Below are 24,851 nucleotides of genomic sequence, written 5' to 3'. Positions count from 1 at the left end.
TGAAGCTGTTAGAAAGGTAGCATTTGTAATAATTATTTACGGTAAATAATATTTAAAAAATAAATATGATTTAACATTTAAGTATGGACAATATGTTGTAAAGTACAGTGGGCAGGGCTGAACCCATGATCCCTCAGTGTCGAGTCTGGCCCCTTTATGGTGTAGCTAGTTAGGCTTCAGCAGATTTATATTCTAATTTGGTAATACTCTTTTTTCTGATTTAAGAAAATTATACTAATCATCAAAACTGTCTGTACAGGCCAACTGTTTGGATGAGAAGTATATATTTGATTATTTTTAAGCTTTGTGGTTTCAGGCTTTAAAAAATGTCTAACTGAAAGTCTATGTCTACTGTATTTATTATTATTATTTTAATAAATAAACTTAAAAAAATATTTTTTTTATAAACTTCCAACCCCTATCTCAGAGGTGTCATTTTCATAATTCTTAGATTACTAGTAGTCTAGATAATGTAATAAAAATACAGTTTGTGAAATTGTAGGGGTAAGCACTGGACCTACTGAACCAATTTTAAAGATTATTTTCCAATAAAAATCCACATTTGAGTATTATAGGCCATGTATTCCTTCCCACGGGAACAGGAATTATGTGGGTGAAACTGCAGGGGGGCGAACATACACAGGTATTATATAGAGTTATTCAAAATTTATCGAATTCAAAAATGTATTTTTTACAACTACACTTTTTTGAATAATATATTTAATTATTGTAATGGTAAAAAAAAATAATAGTAAAATGTTAAACTGAAAGCTTTAGTTTTGGAAAAGACTACAACAAAACAAACTCAGCAAAGTTAGTATTCTTTTATTTTCAAATATCAAAGACCAAATCAAATATCATCAGCATTTCACAATCTATGCAAATATTTTGATAATACACACACATTTATGATATGACCAGATAACAGGGTCATCAGTACAATGTCCTATCAGCTAAAAGCCTTTGCCATCTTTTCTTCAGCACACCAATATGTTAGTTATTCCACTGTATTGCAGGTGCTATTTGCAATATTGGAGTCTGCAGTTATAGGGCATATTCCAAATCTGTAAAAATGGTTAATATTGAGCATATTATAAAATACAAACATCACTATTTATGTGTAGTTTGTGTACTAAGATAATATAGTGGACAGACAAGCTTCGCTTTGACTCAGTCCCTATTCCTTTCCTATTCTACACCCACCCATTGGCTTGTCTAGTATTATTTCCTATTCCTATTCTGTAGCTCAGAATCCTAGGATTCCTAGGGTGGGCATGCACCAATGGAATATGTAAATGTACCTAAGAGCGATGACGATAGAGTTCGTTCGCTTAATCATACTTTTAAAAATGAAATTCGATTCCTTTTTGCTTAATAGCCAGCAAACTTAACTAAACCACACACATAGGCCCTGGAACACAAACATATTGGATACGACAACATGCAAGATGTTGCAGAAATCTACAACATGTTAAGGTATTAAATATCGTAGGTAGTGAGTTTATGTCGCTGGACTCTTTGTCTGGTACGTCCAATGATAGTGTGTGTTAGACATTGGATGCTGGAAGAAAGATGCTGTTTGATTCCCAGTTCTTGGAGGAGTGAGATGTTGTTTCGAAACTGTGTCCAGGGGCCTAATTGTCTAACGCAAACGATTGAATTTGACAGTTGAAATCGTACGTTTTTACTTGTCAAACGGCTATTTCGGATTGTGTAAGCCAATGGAAAGCCATCGGTTGGGCATAGTTAGTTCATTACGATTAGATCGTTATTTTTATACGAAGAGTGAATGATTTGATATGATTTGACAGTTATTTGCGATTGTCTTCGAATTGTGTAAAGTTTTATGTTCATGGCTTATGTCAAAAACTTACGATGGGTCTTGACTCTTGAGTCACCTTTGATCGTAAAACGGACAAATTGTGGATGTCCAAAATTCCAAAATAATTATTTATATTTTATTAAATATCTAAAATTAATATTTTTTTCCATTCTAAATCTCTCAATTCAGTCTCCCCGACCACAGTTAGCATTTTTAGGACGAAACTTGGCGAAGTGTTTAGTGCTTTGTTTGTAAACAATGAACTCTCTTAGAAAGAGTAATAAATAATATATTCTTTGCAGTGAACCTATAAAGTCAAAACAATGAAGTTAATTCAGTGCTATTAATCGATTTATATAGGATGCTGAGACTTGGACTCTGAGAGAAAGTGAGAAAAAGAAGATACACACTCTAGAAATGTGTTGTAGAAGAACGCTTGCATATCCTGGACACAGTTTCGAAACAACATCTCACTCCTCCAAGAACTGGGGATCAAACAGCATCTTTCTTCCAGCATCTAATGTCTTACACACACTTCTTTGGACGTACTAGACAAAGAGACGATAAGTCCATATCCTTAGAGAGACATAAACTCACTACCTACGATATTTAATACCTTATCATGTTGTAGATTTCTGCGACATCTTGCATGTTGTTGTATCCAATGTGTTTGGATTTGTGTTCCTGGGCTTATGTGTGTGGTTTAGTTAAGTTTACTTAAGTTTGCTGGCTATTAAGCAAAAAGGAATCGAATTTCATTTTTAAAAGTATGATTATGCCAAACGAACTCTTTCGTCATCGCTCATAGGTACATTTACATTTTCCATTGGTGCATGCCCACCCTAGGAGTCCTAGGATTCTGAGCTACTGAATAGGAAATTATACTAGATAAGCCAATGGGTGGGAGTAGAATAGGATAGGAATAGGGAATGAGTCAAAGCGAAGCTTGTCTGTCCGCTATATTATCTTAGTACACAAACTACACTTACTTTGAGACTAAATAGTGATGTGTGTATTTTATAATATGCTCAATATTAACAATTTTGCTTTACAGGAGATTTGGAATATGCCCTATAACTGCAGACTCCAATATTGCAAATAGCACCTGCAATACAGTGGAATAACATATTGGTGTGCTGAAGAAAAGATGGCAAAGGCTTTTAGCTGATAGGATATTGTAATGATGACCCTGTTCTGTTCAAATCATAAATGTGTGTGTATTATCAAAATATTTGCATAGATTGTGAAATGCTGATGATATTTAATTTGGTTGGATTTTGATATTTGAAAATAAAAGAATACTTACTTTGCTGAGTTTGTTTTGTTGTAGTCTTTTCCAAAACTAAAGCTTTCAGTTTAACATTTTACTATTAATATTTTTTTTTACCATTACAATAATTAAATAAATTATTCAAAAAAGTGTAGTTGTAGAAAATACATTTTTGAATTCAATATATTATTTTGAATATCGCTGTTTAATACATGTGTACGTTCGCCCCCCTGCAGTTTCACCCACAGAATTCCTGTTCCTGTGGGAAGGAGTACATGGCCTATAATACTCAAATGTGGATTTTTATTAGTAAAATAATCTTCAAAATTGGTTCAGTAGGTTCAGTGCTTACCCCTACAATCTCACAAACTGTATCTTTTTATCACAGTATCTAGACTACTAGTATTCTAAGAATTGTGAAAATGACACCTCTGAGGGTGAAATAGGGGTTGGAAGTTTATAAAAAAAAAAAATTCAAGTTTATTTATTATAATAATAATAAATACAGTAGACATAGACTTTCAGATAGACATTTTTTAAACCCTGAAACCACAAAGCTGAAAAAATAATCAAATATATACTTCTCATCCAAACAGTCGGCCTGTACAGTACTTGCAGACACTGTTTTGATGAATAGTATATTTCCTTAAATCAGAAAAAAAGAGTATTACCAAATTAGAATATAAATCTGCTGAAGCCTAACTAGCTACACCAAAAAGGGGTCGACTCGACACTGAGGGATCATAAGTTCAGCCCTGCCCACTGTACTTTACAACATATTGGCCATACTTAAATGTTAAATCATATTTATTTTTTAAATATGTTTTACCGTAAATAAATTATTACAGATGCAACCTTTCTAACAGCTTCAGTCAATCACAGGATAGGTACAATGAAGTTACATACTATAAATAATCAAATTTATTTTATAATTAACAAAAATGAGTAAGAATATAGATGGATGGCTGACATAGAGAGCTCCTGGGATTACACACACACACCACACACCACATAATTCTTAAAGCTGGCTCAGCTAGTCAGTCTTGTTGTCAAAGCACTCATCTTCATGTCTCTGTGTCAATATCAGTGGTTCATCGTAATGGTCTGTTCATAGTAATCAATTTAGTCTGAAATTAAATAAAAAATTAATATTTTATACTAAAACTTAGATAGAATCTTTGAGAGAAAAACATTAACAGTGGTGACCTGGGTTCGATCCCCGGCTGGGCCGATTGAGGTTTTCTCAATTGGTTTAGGTCTGGCTGGTGGGAGGCTTCGGCCAGTTTCCACCCTACCAGCAAAGACGTACTGCCAAGAGATTTAGCATTCCGGTACAATGCCATGTAGAAACCAAAAGGGGTGTGGATTGCCTTCCTACTCCTAACAAGGTAGCCTGTTACCATCTTAGATTACATCATCACTTACCATCAGGTGACATTGTGGTCAAGGGCTAACTTGTAAAGAATAAAACAAAAACCTGCTCCAATGTGGATTGGTAATATTATGGTGATAATGTATAATATACCACTATCAGATGTTAATGATAATTAATGTTCCGGAGGTCCTGTGTTTGATCCCCGGCTGGACCAATTGAGACCAAGCGATTTAGCATTCCGGTGCGATGACATGTAGCAACTGAAAGGGTTGTGGATTTTCAGCCTAACTTGTAAAGAATAAAAAAATAAGAGTAACATTTTGCTCTCAGTAGAGGATTTTGAATGGTTTGAATTTGCGGACCCATTGTTATTATGACACTGTTGTTGGCTGGTGAAGCAATCCAGGAATAAAACACCCTAAAGAACTGTTCAAATCCTTTAATAATAAGTCTGCTTGTGAAGTCACTCATCACACACTTAGGTAAACCTATATTAGTGCTGACTCATAAGAGACTTAGAGATTAACACTGGGATAAAAATAACATGCGGACTTTTTTAAGAGACAGAGGTAATGCCCACCCTCCCCTTTTGCGCAGCCAGGATGTGCTAAATACTTCCCAACAAAGAAATTATTGCTATAACTGGCAGCAGGGACATGTAGTAGATAAGTAGCGCGACCACTAATTAATCGGCCATTGTTCTTCAGTTGGCTAACTGTAGTTAACCACTTGTAGTTACGCTAACCACCCTAGCTCTGCCATGGGCGTGGACGTGGAGTTATGGGTTGTTTTAATGAGAAACTTCTTAAGAAATGGACATCGACAAAAGTAGATAAAGGTAGTTTTCTTTTTTGTTTACTTTTATAGTTTTGAGTAACAATAACACAAACGAAGTAAACTTTGCTCATAAGACCACTAAAAATTAGTAAAACTTTGTTAATTTTTAAATATACTCTTTAACCTGAAAAATAAAATTATTGTTTTGTTTTGATAAATTAAAATTTCTAATCCACAGGTTATTAATATGCTATGTTTCACCACAGACTAATAGGATATCACGTTAATTTGACACTAGCCAACACAGACAACAGGGAGATAACCAAATAGTCCAAATAGCCCTTGGTTAAATTCGTTAATTGCGTTTTGTTACTTGAGTTGCATGTACCATTTTCTCACGCTATTTTCTTCAATAGTAGATATTTTTCGTAAAAATTAATGCTTCTTTAATGTTTTAAGTAAAAGAATTAAAACGTTGTTAAAATATATGCATTATTTTCAAGTTTGACGTAAATTTGATAATATTATAAATATAGTTTTACTGTCGTTTTGCATAAACAATACGCAATCTTCATGAATTATTTCAATTCATCGTTCACCATCCGGTCTTCATACAATGAACTTATTTATGGTCGAAATTTTCTTAGATGACTTTTTTACACAACAATAATGGCCGACTATGAATCAAAGACAATCAGTAGGGTTGAGAAGTTAACGGCGGGCATCGGAACGATATCAAGTAGGTATCGTTATAACTGAAATACCTAAACTAAAATATCCGTTACTATAGTACGTTATCTTAAAAGGGAACGTATAGTAACGTTTTTCGGTTGTGTGCATTTTAAGAAATTAAATATCACGTGTCACAAACGGTGAACGGTGCACGGTTTATGCCTATGGGTACGCGTGGTTAAGAAATGGGGTAATCTTTTTTTTATTATTATTATAAATATACTTAAACAATACACATCACTATCTAGCCTCAAAGTAAGCATACAGAGTAGCTTGTGTTATGGGTGCTAAGATAGTTGATATTATAATATTAATATACAATTATATACTACATATAAATGTATAATGTATAAATACGCTACATATACACTTATATAATGTATAAATACACACAGACACTTAAAAACACTCAATCTCATCACACAAATATTTTCCAGTTGTGGGAATCGAACCCACAGCCGTGAATGCAGAAAGCAGGGTCACTACCCACTGCGCCACGCGGCCGTCTCTTTCTTTAATCTTTTGGGGACGTACTAACGTCCAAGATTTGCTTATACTTCAAAAAAGTGTGCACGTATCCACGTACATACTGGGTGTAAGGGACATGATACCGAAAACTGCATGAAGAGGTTAAATTTAGTTTCCACAACGATATTTTAAATACCAATTACGTCGGAAATAAGAAAATTCAGATTTTGAAAATTTTGAGCACGCAATGTACAGCGAATAATGCGATAACAACGCTCCGCAATCTACTGCGTACGTACATGTAGGTAGTACGCATCGACAGCAAATCGGCTGGCTACACTTACCTATCTAATACCTATTTTTTATACTTTACAAGTTTTTAACTAGGTACAGGTAGTTAACTTACTTCAGGTTGTTTCTCGTTTACGAGACGTTATGTCGTCGTAGTAGGTACGATATTCATGAGTACTGAATTGATTTGATCTAAGCATTTCAAGACTTCTCAGTCAACACACACAAACACACACAATACAAACGACACAATTGTATGAGTATTCGTTACAGAAAATCACTACTAACAGAACATAAAACATACACAAAAGTTTTTGAATTTTGGTTTGTTTGTCAACAGACCGCCGAACACGAACTAAAGAAAAAATAGCGTAGCGTCTAGCGAAAGGACCTAAAGTTTCAATATTTTGAAAATACCTATTAACCGCGCCGCGTGACTTAGCTTAGAGAGAGATAGCAATTATTTTCCTCGGCACCGGCGGCGGTCGGCAATACAACGTCGCGCAGTTTGTTTGTGACTTTGTATATATACCTATTAGTCGTGACCTGCCTATTTGACCTCTTGGAAAACAGCTGATCGCGCGCATTTTGCAAATTAAATTTACATTGCTAGTTTTTGTTAAAAATCTTGATTTGACGATTTTTATTAAAAATCGTATTGAGATAGATGAAATAAGTACTTCTAAGCTGTAATTAGTTAAAAAAAACTGTAAAAAAAATTTCAATATCGTGAAAAGACCGACAAAAAATTTCAACGCTGAGAGACTCAGAATCATGTACTGAACCACTGGATTAAGTTTTCGTTAGCATGCCCCTTACACCCAGTATATCAATCAATCAATCAATCAATCAATCAATAATGTTATCCATACCAGTGTTTGAATAATGCTACTATTCGTAAGATATCTTTTACGCTATAGAATAACGTGAGCATATTTATTGTATAACATTTTCATTAAAAAACTATTTTTTAAAATAAAATGATTATAAAATATCAATTTTCCATCTTTAAACTAACAACATATCAATTATTAAAGAATCATTCATTATCATTTATCGATAAGTTAACGCTCGATGTTATTTACCCATCCTTGCTTTTCATAGACAATCTAGCGTTACGAAATGTCAAATTGCCGTAATCGTAGTTAAGCTGTGCAAATTAATCTCGTTGTGATTTTGTTTTTCAGAAAATAAATGTGAATAGATCGTAAATTCGGTGTAGTTTTTGGTGTAATTCGTACTGTACGCGTATAATAAAGGATTTAGACACTTTGTTCTTTAGAAATTACGTATAACGTAAGTGAAATATGTGATTTTAGTGACAAGACGGGTTTGTTTTGTTCATAAGACTTCTAAGAAAATTTCGACCATAGACAATACCAATGTAAAGTTACGATTGATCGTTGATCGTAGCCGATCGTATAAACTTTACGATCAATGAACTCCGTTAGACAATTAGGCCCCAGGCCTGAGACAGGGGCCTAATTGTCTAACGCAAACGATTGATTTTGACAGTTGAAATCGTACGTTTTTACTTGTCAAACGGCTACTTCGGATTGTGTAAGCCAATGGAAAGCCATCGGTTGGGCATAGTTAGTTCATTACGATTAGATCGTTATTTTTATACGAAGAGTGAATGATTTGATATGATTTGACAGTTATTTGCGATTGTCTTCGAATTGTGTAAAGTTATATGTTCATGGCTTATGTCAAAAACTTACGATGGGTCTTGAGTCACCTTTGATCGTAAAACGGACAAATTGTGGATGTCCAAAATTCCAAATTAATAATTTATATTTTATTAAATATCTAAAATTAATATTTTTTTCCATTCTAAATCTCTCAATTCAGTCTCCCCGTCCACAGTTAGCATTTTTAGGGCGAAACTTGGCGAAGTGTTTAGTGCTTTGTTTGTAAACAATGAACTCTCTTAGAAAGAGTAGTAAATAATATATTCTTTGCAATGAACCTATAAAGTCAAAACAATGAAGTTAATTGAGTGCTATTAATCGATTTATATAGGATGCTGAGACTTGGACTCTGAGAGAAAGTGAGAAAAAGAAGATACACGCTCTAGAAATGTGGTGTTGGAAAACAATGCTTGCATATCCTGGACACAGTTTCGAAACAACATCTCACTCCTCCATGAACTGGGGATCAAACAGCATCTTTCTTCCAGCATCCAATGTCTTACACACACTTCCTTTGGACGTACCAGACAAAGAGACGATAAGTCTATACAGCGACTTATACTCACTACCTACGATATTTAATACCCTTATCATGTTGTAGATTTCTGCGACATCTTGCATGTTGTTGTATCCAATGTGTTTCGATCTGTGTTCCAGGGCTTAAGTGTGTGGTTTAGTTAAGTTTACTTAAGTTTGCTGGCTATTAAGCAAAATGGAATCGAATTTCATTTTTAAAAGTATGATTATGGTGAACGAACTCTTTCGTTATCGCTCATAGGTACATTTACATTTTCCATTGGTGCATGCCCACCCTAGGAATCCTAGGATTCTGAGCTACCAAATAGGAATAGGAAATAATACTAGATAAGCCAATGGGTGGGAGTAGAATAGGATAGGAATAGGGAATGAGTCAAAGCGAAGCTTGTCTGTCCGCTATATTATCTTAGTACACAAACTAAACTTACATTGAGACTAAATAGTGATATGTGTATTTTATAATATGCTCAATATTAACAATTGTGCTTTACAGGAGATTTGGAATATGCCCTATAACTGCAGACTCCAATATTGCAAATAGCACCTGCAATACAGTGGAATAACATATTGGTGTGCTGAAGAAAAGATGGCAAAGGCTTTGCTGAAGAAAAGCTGATAGGACATTGTACTGATGACCCTGTTATCTGGTCAAATCATACATGTGTGTATTATCAAAATATTTGCATAGATTGTGAAATGCAAATATTTTGATAATACACACATTAATGATTTGAAAATATTTGATTTGGTCTTTGATATTTGAAAATAAAAGAATACTTACTTTGCGTAGTTTGTTTTGTTGTAGTATTTTTCTAAACTAAAGCTTTCAGTTTAACATTTTACTATTAATAAATTATTCAAGAAAGTGTAGTTGTAAAAAATACATTTTTGAATTCAATATATTTTGAATAACTCTGTATAATACCTGTGTATGTTTGCCCCCCTGCAGTTTCACCCACATAATTCCTGTTCCCGTGGAATGGAATACATGGCGTATAATACTCAAATGTGGATTTTTATTGGTAAAATAATCTTCATAATAAAAATTTTAATAAAAAAAATACAACCGACTTCAAAACCTAAAAACGAAGCCACTAAACTAAAAAGTGAAAAATAACATCATAATATGTTCTACCCGCTGATCAGTATAAAGGCGGTGCTAAGCCGGTGATGTATTAATTCAAGCCATGTGAGAATATCTTGTAGATGTAGATTTTGCAGACAGTGTTGTTTCATGTGGTCCTGTCAGAAATGGCTTAAATTAAGACAACACCGGCTAAGCACCGCCTTCATACTGATCAGCAGGTAGAACATATTATGATGTTATTTTTCACTTTTTAGTTTAGTGGGTTCGTTTTTAGGTTTTGAAGTCGGTTGTATTTTTTTTATTAAAATTTTTATTATTTTTCCATTTTTAGTGTAAAATTTCATCTCAAATGAATATATCAGACCCCTAATGACAGTCACAACCCATTTTGGTACAAAATTCTCAGCAATACAAATTAATCAAGCCCAAGCACAAGGTAGCTACCGTAAACCGTTAACACTTTCCCTGCGGCATACACACACGCTGTGTTACGTAATTACCCGATGCGTATGCGGCATTACACACCATTAGTGTTTTTTAAGATGACTCGGTATTCCCATGTACATCGGACGGTGTATCGCGCCCAGCGTGTTTTATTTTGACGCTCCGCGAGTGCGGGCGGGAACGTACCACACGCCCGGCGTGTTTAACAATATAATTATCAACTAATGTAACAATCTATACTTATAATAGTATTGATTATGTACCTATACCTAATATTATGTATGTTTTGCTATAATGAAAAAATTGTGTACTATAATAAAAAACAGGGTTGCCATTGCGAACACATTATCATATGTGAGCTCGGAGGAATTACGAGTAATAAGATTTTTTCAAGGCCACCAACCGCCGCGCATTTGTATCTTCAACAGGGTGAAATAGGCGGCTCAATTATTTTCAATGTCAGTCAAAACATAAACAAACTAACTAGAATAAAATTTAAAATACGAATGTCTAAATTTTTTTCATTTATACCTCTACTCTAGCCATTAATACAAATAACAGTCTGTCTAGCGGCGGAGGTGAAAGATTTGCAAGAAATACATTTTGCAGGATTACAACAAACAAAATAATATCTGAAGTCTGCCAATCCGCATTGGGCCAACGTGGTGGACTATTGAAATAAACCATCTCATTCTGAGAGGAGACTCGAGCTCAGCAATGAGCCGAATATGGGTTGATAATGATGAGGTACCTACTATAGTAAGTATGTTTTACTTCAATAAAATACATATAGATAATATATCCCAACTTAGGGGTTCCCCCCCCCCCCCCCCCGTTTAGGGGGCAAATAAGTGAAATGGGATTTTTTAGGGGTCTGAAATTTTTAGGGGTATTTTCAGGGACTTTTTGACTTTTTAATATTTTTAAATTGATGATAATTTTAATATATCTTTCTTGACCTAGCGACTTATAACGATATATAATACGTTATTCTACAACCACTCTGAGGCAACTGGCGGCAATTTTCATCGAATAAAAAAAAATGTTAAATTTATTAATTGTCAACATGTATGATTTCAAAAAATCTGAATCTTCAGATAAATACGTAATATTTTGTCTGTATTAAATAAGACTTTTGAAACATATTACAGCATATTATTTCTAAATTATTATGAATTTATATTTTTAGGGGGACAACTCAATAATTAAGGCGATTTTAGGGGTTTTTGACACAAACTTTAGGGATAAATATTTTGGACAGTTGGTAACACTGTTTCGAAACAACATCTCACTCCTCCAAGAACTGGGGATCAAACAGCATCTTTCTTCCAGCATCTAATGTCTTACACACACTTCTTTGGACGTAAATGAATGAATGAAATGAAAATATACTTTATTGTACACCACACAGAAACATACGATACAGAAAAATAATGGAAAGAAAGAAAAATGCACAATAGGCGGCCTTATCGCTAAAAAGCGATCTCTTCCAGGCAACCTAACGAAGAAACTAATAATAAAAATTATAAAGATATAGGCTAGGGTGTACAGAGGTAATATATAAAAGAAAATAACGCATAAAAAAGAAAATAGTTAAATACTTATGTAACAAAATACTAAGAAATATCAACATATATAATATACAATACGATACATATACCATATAATACAAATTGTATATTTACAATATTTATACATACGTATACGAGTATATATATAAATATAGATATATAATAAATATAAATGTATAAATATGTAAAAAAAATATATATATAAACATGTCATAAACACAACAAACCATGACGATAATTATTAAAAAAAAAAAAAATACAAAATTTAAGGTGGAAAGTAATGTTTACCAATGAGCCCCTTGAATATCCGTAAAGATTTCGCACGTCTGATATCAGGAGGGAGAGAGTTCCACAGCCTTACGGATTCGACAGCAAAGGATCTAGAGAAAAAAGAAGTACTATGAGTGGGAATTTTTAAGATAAGGTTATCGTCAGAACGGAGTGAACGACAGTGAGTATCACTAAGAAACTCAAACCGTTCTTTCAGATAAAAAGGAGTATAGTGATGGAAAAGAACAGAGTATAAAAGAGACAGAATATGAGTATTCCTGCGAAGACGAATCGGAAGCCACTTGAGCTTAGTCCGAAATTCAGAAATGTGGTCATATTTTCGAAGTCCAAATATGAACCGAATGCAGAGATTTTGAATACGCTCAAGTTTATTAAATTGCTCAATAGTTAAATCTAGATAGCAAGTATCAGCATAATCAAGAATTGGTAAAAGGAGAGATTGAGCCAACGTAATTTTAGTAGGTATAGGCAGGAAGTTACTGAGACGTCGCAAAGAATGTACTGCTGCAAACATCTTCCTGCTCACTTCGCTAACCTGAGGGACCCAGGAGAGATATTTATCAAATACAACACCTAGATTTCGTACTGTATCGCTAAATGGTAGTTGAACTCCATCAAAAACAACACAAGGAAGTGTTGTCCAGTTAATACGGGCAATTTGTTTGTGACTGCCTATAATGATGACCTGTGTTTTAGAAGCATTTACTTGCAGACCATAAGATCTACCCCACTCAACAATTCCCTGTAAATCTTTATTCATTGAATTAATTTTAAGGGGTAAGACAAAGAGACGATAAGTCCATATCCTTAGAGAGACATAAACTCACTACCTACGATATTTAATACCTTATCATGTTGTAGATTTCTGCGACATCTTGCATGTTGTTGTATCCAATGTGTTTGGATTTGTGTTCCTGGGCTTATGTGTGTGGTTTAGTTAAGTTTACTTAAGTTTGCTGGCTATTAAGCAAAAAGGAATCGAATTTCATTTTTAAAAGTATGATTATGCCAAACGAACTCTTTCGTCATCGCTCATAGGTACATTTACATTTTCCATTGGTGCATGCCCACCCTAGGAGTCCTAGGATTCTGAGCTACTGAATAGGAAATTATACTAGATAAGCCAATGGGTGGGAGTAGAATAGGATAGGAATAGGGAATGAGTCAAAGCGAAGCTTGTCTGTCCGCTATATTATCTTAGTACACAAACTACACTTACTTTGAGACTAAATAGTGATGTGTGTATTTTATAATATGCTCAATATTAACAATTTTGCTTTACAGGAGATTTGGAATATGCCCTATAACTGCAGACTCCAATATTGCAAATAGCACCTGCAATACAGTGGAATAACATATTGGTGTGCTGAAGAAAAGATGGCAAAGGCTTTTAGCTGATAGGATATTGTAATGATGACCCTGTTCTGTTCAAATCATAAATGTGTGTGTATTATCAAAATATTTGCATAGATTGTGAAATGCTGATGATATTTAATTTGGTTGGATTTTGATATTTGAAAATAAAAGAATACTTACTTTGCTGAGTTTGTTTTGTTGTAGTCTTTTCCAAAACTAAAGCTTTCAGTTTAACATTTTACTATTAATATTTTTTTTTACCATTACAATAATTAAATAAATTATTCAAAAAAGTGTAGTTGTAGAAAATACATTTTTGAATTCAATATATTATTTTGAATATCGCTGTTTAATACATGTGTACGTTCGCCCCCCTGCAGTTTCACCCACAGAATTCCTGTTCCTGTGGGAAGGAGTACATGGCCTAGGGTCATTGTGGCTACAGTGGGTCAAGTGGGAACACTGGGTCGGCAATATATTGGTGAAAAAGAGACGGTCTATAGTTGCGTCTCTTTCACATTATATTCGCGTTCCAACATGATTCACGCCAAGCTTGCCAGTGGATCGCTAGGAAGCGTTTTAAACGGTACAGGAATTAGTTTGTGTTTTGTGACTGCAAAAGTACAAAAAATACATAAGTTTTGATTTTTATTTCTTCCATAGTTGCAAATGTTAGAAGTTAGTTAAAGTTTTTATGTTTTAAGTACTTATTAAGGTCTCATTTGATAGTAAATTGAGCTAGCTTCCTCAGTGAAGTATTCTGTTATTGCGTCGTTAAATTAAAATGGCGTGGGTAGTACACAGTGAGTCGTTTCCAAAGTGGGCACAGTGAGTCGACCCACTGTGGACCTATTGAAATAATCTATATTCTATACTCATATTTTAAAGTGGAAATATTTGTATTTTCGTAGGTAATAAATAAACTCACAAACTACTAGACCGATTTGAAAAATTCTTTCAATAGAAAGCTACATTATCAGGAAGTAAAATAGGCTTTATATTATCACCTTTTTCCTATGGGAATTAGAACTGCGAGGTTCTTCTATTTCTATATAATATTGTGATCGATGGTTTAACGTGCTCTCCAGGGCGAAGGACGTAACACCACCAACTTAACAAATACATATTTATGTTTCTAAAGAAGAAGAACTTCATTTACTTTGACATTTTACAAGACTTTTGGTTGACTGGTTAAGATAACTACATTTAAAAAATTCTGTTTGTCATAATATTAACGGATTTATAATATATTAAACAAAGTCTAAATACAGTTTTCATACATAGATAAAAAATATTACCTTTTATTTTAGGTTAAACACCCAACTGACCCACTGTGACCTGAAAACTGACTCACTGTATACACTATATAGGACACAGTGGATCAAAAGCCATTTTTTAAAAAAATATATATTTTTCAAAAACTATTAAGTATAATACATATATTTGTATACCGAAACGCAGCCAATTAGTTTACCTTTCTTCCACTAAAGTTTGACATATATAACTTTTATGGTTTTTGAGATATATGACTCGGAAAAAAGGGTGACTCACTGTTCCCACAATCACCCTATAATACTCAAATGTGGATTTTTATTAGTAAAATAATCTTCAAAATTGGTTCAGTAGGTTCAGTGCTTACCCCTACAATCTCACAAACTGTATCTTTTTATCACAGTATCTAGACTACTAGTATTCTAAGAATTGTGAAAATGACACCTCTGAGGGTGAAATAGGGGTTGGAAGTTTATAAAAAAAAAAAATTCAAGTTTATTTATTATAATAATAATAAATACAGTAGACATAGACTTTCAGATAGACATTTTTTAAACCCTGAAACCACAAAGCTGAAAAAATAATCAAATATATACTTCTCATCCAAACAGTCGGCCTGTACAGTACTTGCAGACACTGTTTTGATGAATAGTATATTTCCTTAAATCAGAAAAAAAGAGTATTACCAAATTAGAATATAAATCTGCTGAAGCCTAACTAGCTACACCAAAAAGGGGTCGACTCGACACTGAGGGATCATAAGTTCAGCCCTGCCCACTGTACTTTACAACATATTGGCCATACTTAAATGTTAAATCATATTTATTTTTTAAATATGTTTTACCGTAAATAAATTATTACAGATGCAACCTTTCTAACAGCTTCAGTCAATCACAGGATAGGTACAATGAAGTTACATACTATAAATAATCAAATTTATTTTATAATTAACAAAAATGAGTAAGAATATAGATGGATGGCTGACATAGAGAGCTCCTGGGATTACACACACACACCACACACCACATAATTCTTAAAGCTGGCTCAGCTAGTCAGTCTTGTTGTCAAAGCACTCATCTTTATGTCTCTGTGTCAATATCAGTGGTTCATCGTAATGGTCTGTTCATAGTAATCAATTTAGTCTGAAATTAAATAAAAAATTAATATTTTATACTAAAACTTAGATAGAATCTTTGAGAGAAAAACATTAACAGTGGTGACCTGGGTTCGATCCCCGGCTGGGCCGATTGAGGTTTTCTCAATTGGTTTAGGTCTGGCTGGTGGGAGGCTTCGGCCAGTTTCCACCCTACCAGCAAAGACGTACTGCCAAGAGATTTAGCATTCCGGTACAATGCCATGTAGAAACCAAAAGGGGTGTGGATTGCCTTCCTACTCCTAACAAGGTAGCCTGTTACCATCTTAGATTACATCATCACTTACCATCAGGTGACATTGTGGTCAAGGGCTAACTTGTAAAGAATAAAACAAAAACCTGCTCCAATGTGGATTGGTAATATTATGGTGATAATGTATAATATACCACTATCAGATGTTAATGATAATTAATGTTCCGGAGGTCCTGTGTTTGATCCCCGGCTGGACCAATTGAGACCAAGCGATTTAGCATTCCGGTGCGATGACATGTAGCAACTGAAAGGGTTGTGGATTTTCAGCCTAACTTGTAAAGAATAAAAAAATAAGAGTAACATTTTGCTCTCAGTAGAGGATTTTGAATGGTTTGAATTTGCGGACCCATTGTTATTATGACACTGTTGTTGGCTGGTGAAGCAATCCAGGAATAAAACACCCTAAAGAACTGTTCAAATCCTTTAATAATAAGTCTGCTTGTGAAGTCACTCATCACACACTTAGGTAAACCTATATTAGTGCTGACTCATAAGAGACTTAGAGATTAACACTGGGATAAAAATAACATGCGGACTTTTTTAAGAGACAGAGGTAATGCCCACCCTCCCCTTTTGCGCAGCCAGGATGTGCTAAATACTTCCCAACAAAGAAATTATTGCTATAACTGGCAGCAGGGACATGTAGTAGATAAGTAGCGCGACCACTAATTAATCGGCCATTGTTCTTCAGTTGGCTAACTGTAGTTAACCACTTGTAGTTACGCTAACCACCCTAGCTCTGCCATGGGCGTGGACGTGGAGTTATGGGTTGTTTTAATGAGAAACTTCTTAAGAAATGGACATCGACAAAAGTAGATAAAGGTAGTTTTCTTTTTTGTTTACTTTTATAGTTTTGAGTAACAATAACACAAACGAAGTAAACTTTGCTCATAATATTACCAATCCACATTGGAGCAGGTTTTTGTTTTATTCTTTACAAGTTAGCCCTTGACCACAATGTCACCTGATGGTAAGTGATGATGTAATCTAAGATGGTAACAGGCTACCTTGTTAGGAGTAGGAAGGCAATCCACACCCCTTTTGGTTTCTACATGGCATTGTACCGGAATGCTAAATCTCTTGGCAGTACGTCTTTGCTGTAGGTCGGACCGACTTGAGTCGGTCGGGTCCTAGAGCGGATAGGACCGTTACGCGTACTGCACACAGTCTTCACGTGTTCGGTTACGTGTACCTGGACTTCTGATTTTTGCAAGATCAATACACGAACTCTGCCCCGCACTTAGAGTTCTCCATCATGGACCCTGAAGAGGCGGCTCAGGCCGCCTCTCCCTTTGCGCCACGGACATCGCTGGCCCGGACCCCTCCTTCGGGTTTTGCATCGGCGCGAAGCGAAGACGATAGTGGGTCAGACTTCTTCACCCCGGCTGCTCACCAGAAGAAGAAGAGCCCGCGTGCCCACCATGCCCCATTACCAGCGCGGAAGACTGGCGTCAAGCGCCCCTTGACTTCTCCGGAAGAGCGAGGGCGGGCACTGGACGCTGTTCGTTTGTGTCGCCCGGCTCGTACCGTGACGCCACCACTTCCTGCTGCAGCGCCTGCGTCGCCGCGGACCCATGCGCCACCCCTTGCGGGCCTGCATGTGGGTCACCCCAGGGAACGACCGGACCCAGAAACTACGGAGCCTGAGACGGACGATGATGACGCCCCTTCTAAATCGCTGGCTTCGGCCAGCAAGGCGGAGCTGCTTGACCGGGTGCACAGTCAGCTGGAGCAGGTGATGGCCGCTGTTACGGGCCATACCTCAAGGTTAAACAAGGAGGCAACAAACACGATTGCTAGCAGCGCCCAGGAAATCCTCGCGGTGGTCGCTGCGCTCACCCTGCGCTTGAGCGAAATGGAGACACAGCTGCTGCAGGCCAAACTGAGAGAGGCGCAATTAAAGGAGGCTCAACATAAGGTTAAACCAGGGGCTCCCGCTGCAGACGCTCCCCTGACAGCACCAGTCTCCTATTCCTCGGCCCTACGATTGGGCAGGAAGACTGAACCGGTCCCCATCCGACAGGGTGGACCTGTCCTGGCATTTTACCCGGCTGGAGACCAGACGGGAAAGATCAAGACCGCGGAAGAAACCAAGGCTGAGCTTAAGAGGTCTATTAAGCCAGCGGAAATAAACGTCCAGGTGGCAAGGGTCCGCAAGGTGGGAAACGCAGGGGTGGTCGTCCAGACCACCTCACCTTTGGCGGCCGAAAGGCTGCGGAACGCAGTCCCACCCACGCTGCGTGTCACGGAACCTACAAGGAGGTCGCCTAGAGTCTGCCTGAGAGACCTTGACGGGGATCCAGCAGAAAACGACGTCCTCGCGGCCCTATACGATCAGAATCTGCGGGCCTCTTCAGAATGGTCGCTCGAGAGGGTCGCTAAGGAGGGGAAAGTGTATAAGCGCCGAGGGCGCAGAGCTGGATCCACCACCGTCGTCATAGAGTGCTCGCCCGCCTTGCGTGATGTACTGGTCAACAAAGGCCACCTGTATATCGGGTGGCAGTCGGTGGAAGCCCTGGACCACGTCCAGGTGACATGCTGCAACAAGTGTCAGCAATACGGCCACCCGGAAAAATACTGCCGGGCCACAGCGGCGACCTGCGGCAAGTGCGGTGCCACTGGGCACCAGAAAGCAGAATGCCAGGCGCCTACAGCCCAGTGCGCGACTTGCAACAAGTTTGGCCGCACGGACGCCGCCACTCACACTACGGCGTCAAGAGCATGTCCAGCGCGCCGCTACGCCGAGGAAAGGGCCGTCGCAAGCACAAATTATGGCTGAGCTCAGGATCGGGCAACTCAACCTAAACGGCTCAAGACTTGCCACTCAGGAATTGCCGGCCATTGCCAGAGAGCAGCGCCTGGATGTTGTTCTTGTACAAGAACAATACTCCCAGGCGCAGCCAGAGCTGGCCTTAATACAAAGCGGGAGCTCGGCCATGGCGGCCATATACGTGTCATCGCGGCGGTTTAGTGTGGCGGCCTTGCCGCACTTGTCCAACGAGCACTGCGCAGTCGCCGCTGTGCGGGTGGGTAACTGGGAGTGTGCGGTTGTCTCCGCATACTTCCAGTACTCACACCCCATAGACGGACACCTTTGCCACCTGGAGAGAGTCATGGATAGCCTGCAAGCAGCAGAAGAAGGTCGACGGATCTTTGTCGGGGCAGACGTCAATGCCCACTCGCCGCTATGGCATAGCCCACGACGGCATCTGGTGGGGAGGGGCGCCGAAGCGGAGCATCGCCGCAAATCAATGGAGGAAATGATTGGGTCCCGTGACATCATCGTGAACAACAGGGAAGGCCAACCCTTCACATACAGCGGTCCAAACGGTGAGTCTAACATTGACGTTACCCTCTCCACTAGAAGCGCTCACATAAATGACTGGCGGGTGCATGTGGGCGTGTCGTCGAGCGACCACCGCCTCATCACGTATACACTGACACCACTGCGCTCACGAGTCGAAGAGTGCGCTGAGCCGATGGTAGGGGAGCCGCCGAGGTTTCGGGTAAGTGGGGTGGACTGGCCTCGATTTCGCGCGACGGTGGGTGCCCGCATGGGCTACCTACCGTCCCACAGACCAGCATCGGCACTAGCAAGCGCCTTCACTGAGATCGTTGTGCGAACATCGCACGAGTGTCTTGGTGTTAAGGCAAGCCGTGAGTTCTACGGGTACGAGTGGTGGTCGCCGGGACTGGACAGGCAGAGGAGGTTAGTAGCCAAATTGCGCAGGAAATGGCAGGCAGAGCGGAAGAAGAATGCAGCGAGTGTGCGATTAGCGCAAGTACGAGAGGAATTCCTTGCAGAGCGGCGCAGATACCGGCAACTGATGGTGGCGGAGCAGGACGCGTACCACATGCGAGCGGCGGAATCTGGCAACGCCGACCCGTATGGTCAAGCATACAGGGTCGCCAGCGGCAGGTTCCGTCCGCCATCAAACGTCGTCAATGGGGTCCGATACGCTGAGGGATTTCCGGGGGGGGTTGCTGAGGCCGCGGACAGCCTGCTTTACGCTCTGTGTCCTGACGACAACTTGTCTTCAGATTCAGAGTATCACAGGCAAGTCCGGATTGCGGCAGCGCTCATTCCCTCTGGAACACCTGCTTCGCCGCCGTCCGCCGATGGTCTGTGGGGAATCATAAAATCACTGCCGAATACCGCGCCCGGGATCGACGGGATCACAGCGCGAATCGTTAAGCAAGTGTGGTGGGCGGCATCCGTGGAGTTCCACAGGGTGTTCGCCGCCTGTGTGGAAGAGGGGGTTTTCCCTGATGTGTGGAAGGATGGCAGGCTTATCGTCATCCCGAAGGGTAATGATAAGCCTCTCACTGACCCGAAGGCCTACCGTCCGATTACGCTCCTCCCAGTGTTCGGGAAGATTTTAGAACGAGTCATGCTCATTTGCGCGTCACAGATCACCAGTGGGATCTCGGACTTCCAGCACGGATTCTCTCCGGGTAAGTCGACCGTCACGGCGCTGCAAGCGGTTCTCAGCGCTGCAAAATCTACTGAGTCGAATTACGTACAGGCCATTTTCCTGGATATCTCGGGCGCCTTTGACAACGCCTGGTGGCCCATGATCCTGCTCAAATCTAAAAGGGGAGGCTGTCCGCCGAATGTATACGGCATGCTGGCCAGCTACTTTGCGAACCGGCGTGTCGGTTTGTTCATCGGAAGCCAGGTGCAGTGGAAAACCTCCACTATGGGGTGCCCGCAGGGATCAGTGCTGGGTCCTACATTGTGGAATGTCCTTCTGGATGACTTGCTTCGGTTGCCGCTACCGGGGGGGGTCAAGGTCATCGCGTACGCGGACGACGTCACGGTGCTGATCGCGGCGGATACTCGCAGAGCGATAGAGTCCGCAGCGTCCGAGTCTATCCGGCAGATTGAGGACTGGGGCCGTCGTAACCGGCTCAGTTTCGCTCCTAACAAGTCGCAAACTATGACGTTCAAGGGCAAGCTGGGGAAGCGGCCCCCGGTCATCAAGCTGGGGGGTAACTCCATCAGGGCCGTGTCGGAGGCCGTCGTGCTGGGCGTCACGATCGACTCAAGTCTCTCCTTCGCGCGGCATGCGTTGTCGATCGGGGAGCGCGCGGCGCGATGCTTCGGCAAGATGTCGAGAGTCTCGACGTCTTCCTGGGGCATCCGGTATCCTGCGCTGCGCATCCTTTAAACACTATTAGAAAAAACACTATTAGAAATCTAACATTTGGAGAAGTATTGGAAGGTAATGATTTTAATATTGCATTTGAAACTTTTCATGAACTCTTTAGTCTCTTCTATAAACTATGCTTTCCAAACATAAGAATTACAATAAATACAAATAATAAACAAAGATGGATAACTCGAGGAATTAAAGTAAGTTCTAAAACAAAAAGATGCCTACGTATGAAATACTATAGAAATAAAAAAAATACATATGACAAAGAAAAGTACCAGAAGTTCGCTAAAACATTAAAAAAATGTGTCCATAATGCTCAAAAACTTGTAAATAAAAATAGAATCCATAAAAGTAAAAACAAATGTAAGACATCCTGGAATATTGTAAAAAATGAAATAACAAAACCCAATAATAACTATTCTGTTGATAGCATTATATTAAACAATGAAATAATTGACGAGCCAAATAAAATAGCACAAACTTTTAATAACTATTTTATAGAATTGACAAATAAAAATAATAATAGATCAAATAATGAACCACTTAATAAACTTAACAATGTATTTCAATCCATGTACCTAAAGCCAATGACGCACAAAGAAGTAGAAAAAGAAATTCTAAGCCTTAATAATACATCTGCGGAAGGTTATGACACTATTAATACTAAAATTATTAAGGCCACAAAAAATCACTTTATCCCAGTATTAACTTATTTGATAAATTTATCGTTTGAATCCGGATGTTTTCCAGAGATATTAAAAAAGTCAATCATCAAACCGATATACAAGAAGGGTAATATTAAAGACATAGGGAATTATAGACCTATTACACTAATTCCTATATTCTCCAAAATTTTTGAAAAATGTATGCTAAAGCGCCTATTAAATTATTGTAATAAATTTAATATTATACGAAAAGAGCAATATGGGTTTCAGAAAGATAAGTCCACGACGCTGGCCATATTTTCCCTGTTCGACGAAGTTCTAAAAAGCGTAGACTCGAAAAATAATACTACTGGCTTATTTTTTGACCTATCGAAGGCATTTGATTTTGTGAGCCATGAAATTTTGTTAGCAAAATTAGAAAAAGTAGGGATAAGAGGACATGTTCTACAATGGATAAAATCTTACCTGATCAATCGCAGTCAGTCAGTTATAATAAAGAAAATCATAGACATGGAACTTAAAGAATTTAAATCCGAGTACAGGAATAATAGATATGGCGTTCCGCAAGGGAGCATATTAGGACCCTTTTTGTTCCTTATCTATATAAATGACATTATTGACGCAACTAACTATAAAACTGTTTTATACGCAGATGACATCGCAATTAATGTATCGACAAACAAAAGTACTACTATTAAAGAACACGAAAATGAAATTAATCTTACAATTCAATCTATTATTAACTGGCTTGACATGAACAATCTCCAAATAAATTTAGCGAAGTCAAAATGCATTCATTTTAATATTAATAACCTAAAAGATCCTTTAAATATACAATATAACGGCATTACAGTAGAATCCATAAATAGCATAAAGTTTCTTGGTGTATATATAGATAATCAACTAAATTGGAAAGAACACACTACTAAGGTTTCAGGAAAGATAAATAGCTTCTGTTTCGTTCTTAGAAGACTCAGAAACATCCTAGATCAAAAAACCTGTTTAGAGGTCTATCATGCATATGTTGCTTCCACCCTACGATATGGGTTGCCATTTTGGGGAAATGGTACCGATATCAACAGGGCATTTGTTGCCCAAAAGAAATGTGTACGAGCAATGTGTGGTGCGGCGCCTCTAGACACTTGCAAACCATTGTTTAGAAAACTGAATTTGTTAACATTGCCAAGTATGTATATTTTCACTATCTGCGTTTTTATAAAAAAGTATGAGTACCTCTTTTGTAAAAAATCTGATTTGCACTCTAGTGATACAAGAAACCCTCATAACTTGATGCTGAATTATTCTCCTAGAACTAAATTATACTTAAAGAATTGTCCTGGGATGTGTATCAAAATATTTAACCGCATTCCGAAAGATATTAAAGCGTTACCTATGGCACAATTTAAAAGAAAATTATACGACTGGTTGATAAGTAAAACCTACTATAATGTCAAAGAACTATTAAAATAATAATTGTAAAAATGTTAATTGTAAAAATAATGAATTTTGTATATTGTATTGCAAGTGTAACTTTATTTTATTTTCATTTTTAATTTAATTTGGTAATTATGACTATTGGTGTTATTTTTTCTTTTTTATTTGTAATTTCATTTAATTTAATTTAGTAATTGTGACTGTATTTATCTTTTTCTTAATCTCATTTCCTTTTATTTGGTAATTGTGACTATTTGTATTTTTTTATATTTGCACACTATTAATTTAGTGGAATGTTGTATTCTTGCAAATAAACAATTATTATTATTATTATTATTATTATTTACCACGGAACCTTTGTGGCCACGGTGACATACGCCGCTGCGTGTTGGGCGGAAAGGGCAGAGCTGCACGTCGTGCGGACGACGCTCATCAGGAAGCAGAGGTCCTCTCTCGTCCTGCTGACAAAGGCGTACCGTTCTGCGAGCTCCGCCGCTCTGGCGGTGCTCGCGGGGGTGCTGCCTGCCGATTTGGAGGTGATCCGTGCTGCTAGGCTCGATAAGGCGCGCCAGTCCGTGCCCAAACGGGAGTGGAGCAGGCGAAGGCGAGAAATCGGGGCAGAAGTGAACGAGATGTGGCAGGAACGGTGGTCCTCGGAGGTCTGGGGTGGCGAGTTGCGGTGCTTTTTCCCGGACGTGGCCGGCAGACTCAGGGCTTCCTGGGTCGAACCGGACTACGAGACCTCACAGATCCTCATCGGGCACGGTTGTTTCCGGGCGCGTCTGCACGGAATGACGTTATGTGAGAGTCCTGTGTGCGATTGCGGCTATGGGGATGAGGACAGACACCACGTTCTGTGGGAATGTCCTCTCTACGAGGACTTACGGCTCGAGATGCTAGGCGGAATCGAGCGCGCGGAGGCGGGGCCCGTCTACTACATGGACCTCGTTTCCTCGGAGGCAAACTTTCATCGGCTGCGGGAGTTCGCGCACCGGTGGCATAAGAGGCGACGTGACTCGGAGCGCATCGGTGCCAGTGACGGGTCCACGGGGGACGAGGGGTATCTCCTAGGTGGTGATGTAGCTGCCCCAGAAGGGGGAGAAAGCGAAATAAGGGACAAGGACGAAGAGTAAAGAATTTGTAGGGAGTCAAGAAGGCGGCCCGGGAACACGCGAAGAGCAAGTACCGGGCCCGCCCTCCCAC

At 38.7% G+C, this 24,851-nt stretch overlaps 4 long non-coding RNA genes across 4 annotated transcripts; 3 read left to right on the top strand and 1 right to left on the bottom strand.

Annotated features, from left to right (window-relative positions):
* Positions 1-1,042: 1,042 nt before the first annotated feature.
* LOC128198972 (uncharacterized) lies at positions 1,043-3,133 on the top strand. The gene is made up of 2 exons (XR_008251672.1): positions 1,043-2,630; positions 2,877-3,133. It is a non-coding gene; the product is annotated as an uncharacterized LOC128198972 (long non-coding RNA).
* An 865-nt stretch (positions 3,134-3,998) lies between these two features.
* Positions 3,999-7,558, bottom strand: LOC128198971 (uncharacterized). The gene is made up of 2 exons (XR_008251671.1): positions 5,048-7,558; positions 3,999-4,219 (listed from the first exon to the last, which is right to left on the bottom strand). It is a non-coding gene; the product is annotated as an uncharacterized LOC128198971 (long non-coding RNA).
* Positions 7,559-7,598: 40 nt separating this feature from the next.
* On the top strand, positions 7,599-11,009 carry LOC128198964 (uncharacterized). Its single transcript, XR_008251658.1, has 2 exons — positions 7,599-8,031; positions 9,457-11,009. It is a non-coding gene; the product is annotated as an uncharacterized LOC128198964 (long non-coding RNA).
* A 349-nt stretch (positions 11,010-11,358) lies between these two features.
* On the top strand, positions 11,359-13,897 carry LOC128198963 (uncharacterized). The gene is made up of 2 exons (XR_008251657.1): positions 11,359-13,394; positions 13,641-13,897. It is a non-coding gene; the product is annotated as an uncharacterized LOC128198963 (long non-coding RNA).
* The last annotated feature ends 10,954 nt before the right edge of the window (positions 13,898-24,851 follow it).

Source organism: Bicyclus anynana, chromosome 18 (genome assembly GCF_947172395.1).
Source record: "Bicyclus anynana chromosome 18, ilBicAnyn1.1, whole genome shotgun sequence".
NCBI lineage: Eukaryota > Metazoa > Arthropoda > Insecta > Lepidoptera > Nymphalidae > Bicyclus > Bicyclus anynana.
The sequence above is the reverse complement of the archived record's forward strand: the minus strand, read 5'-3'. Positions and strand labels throughout refer to the sequence as shown.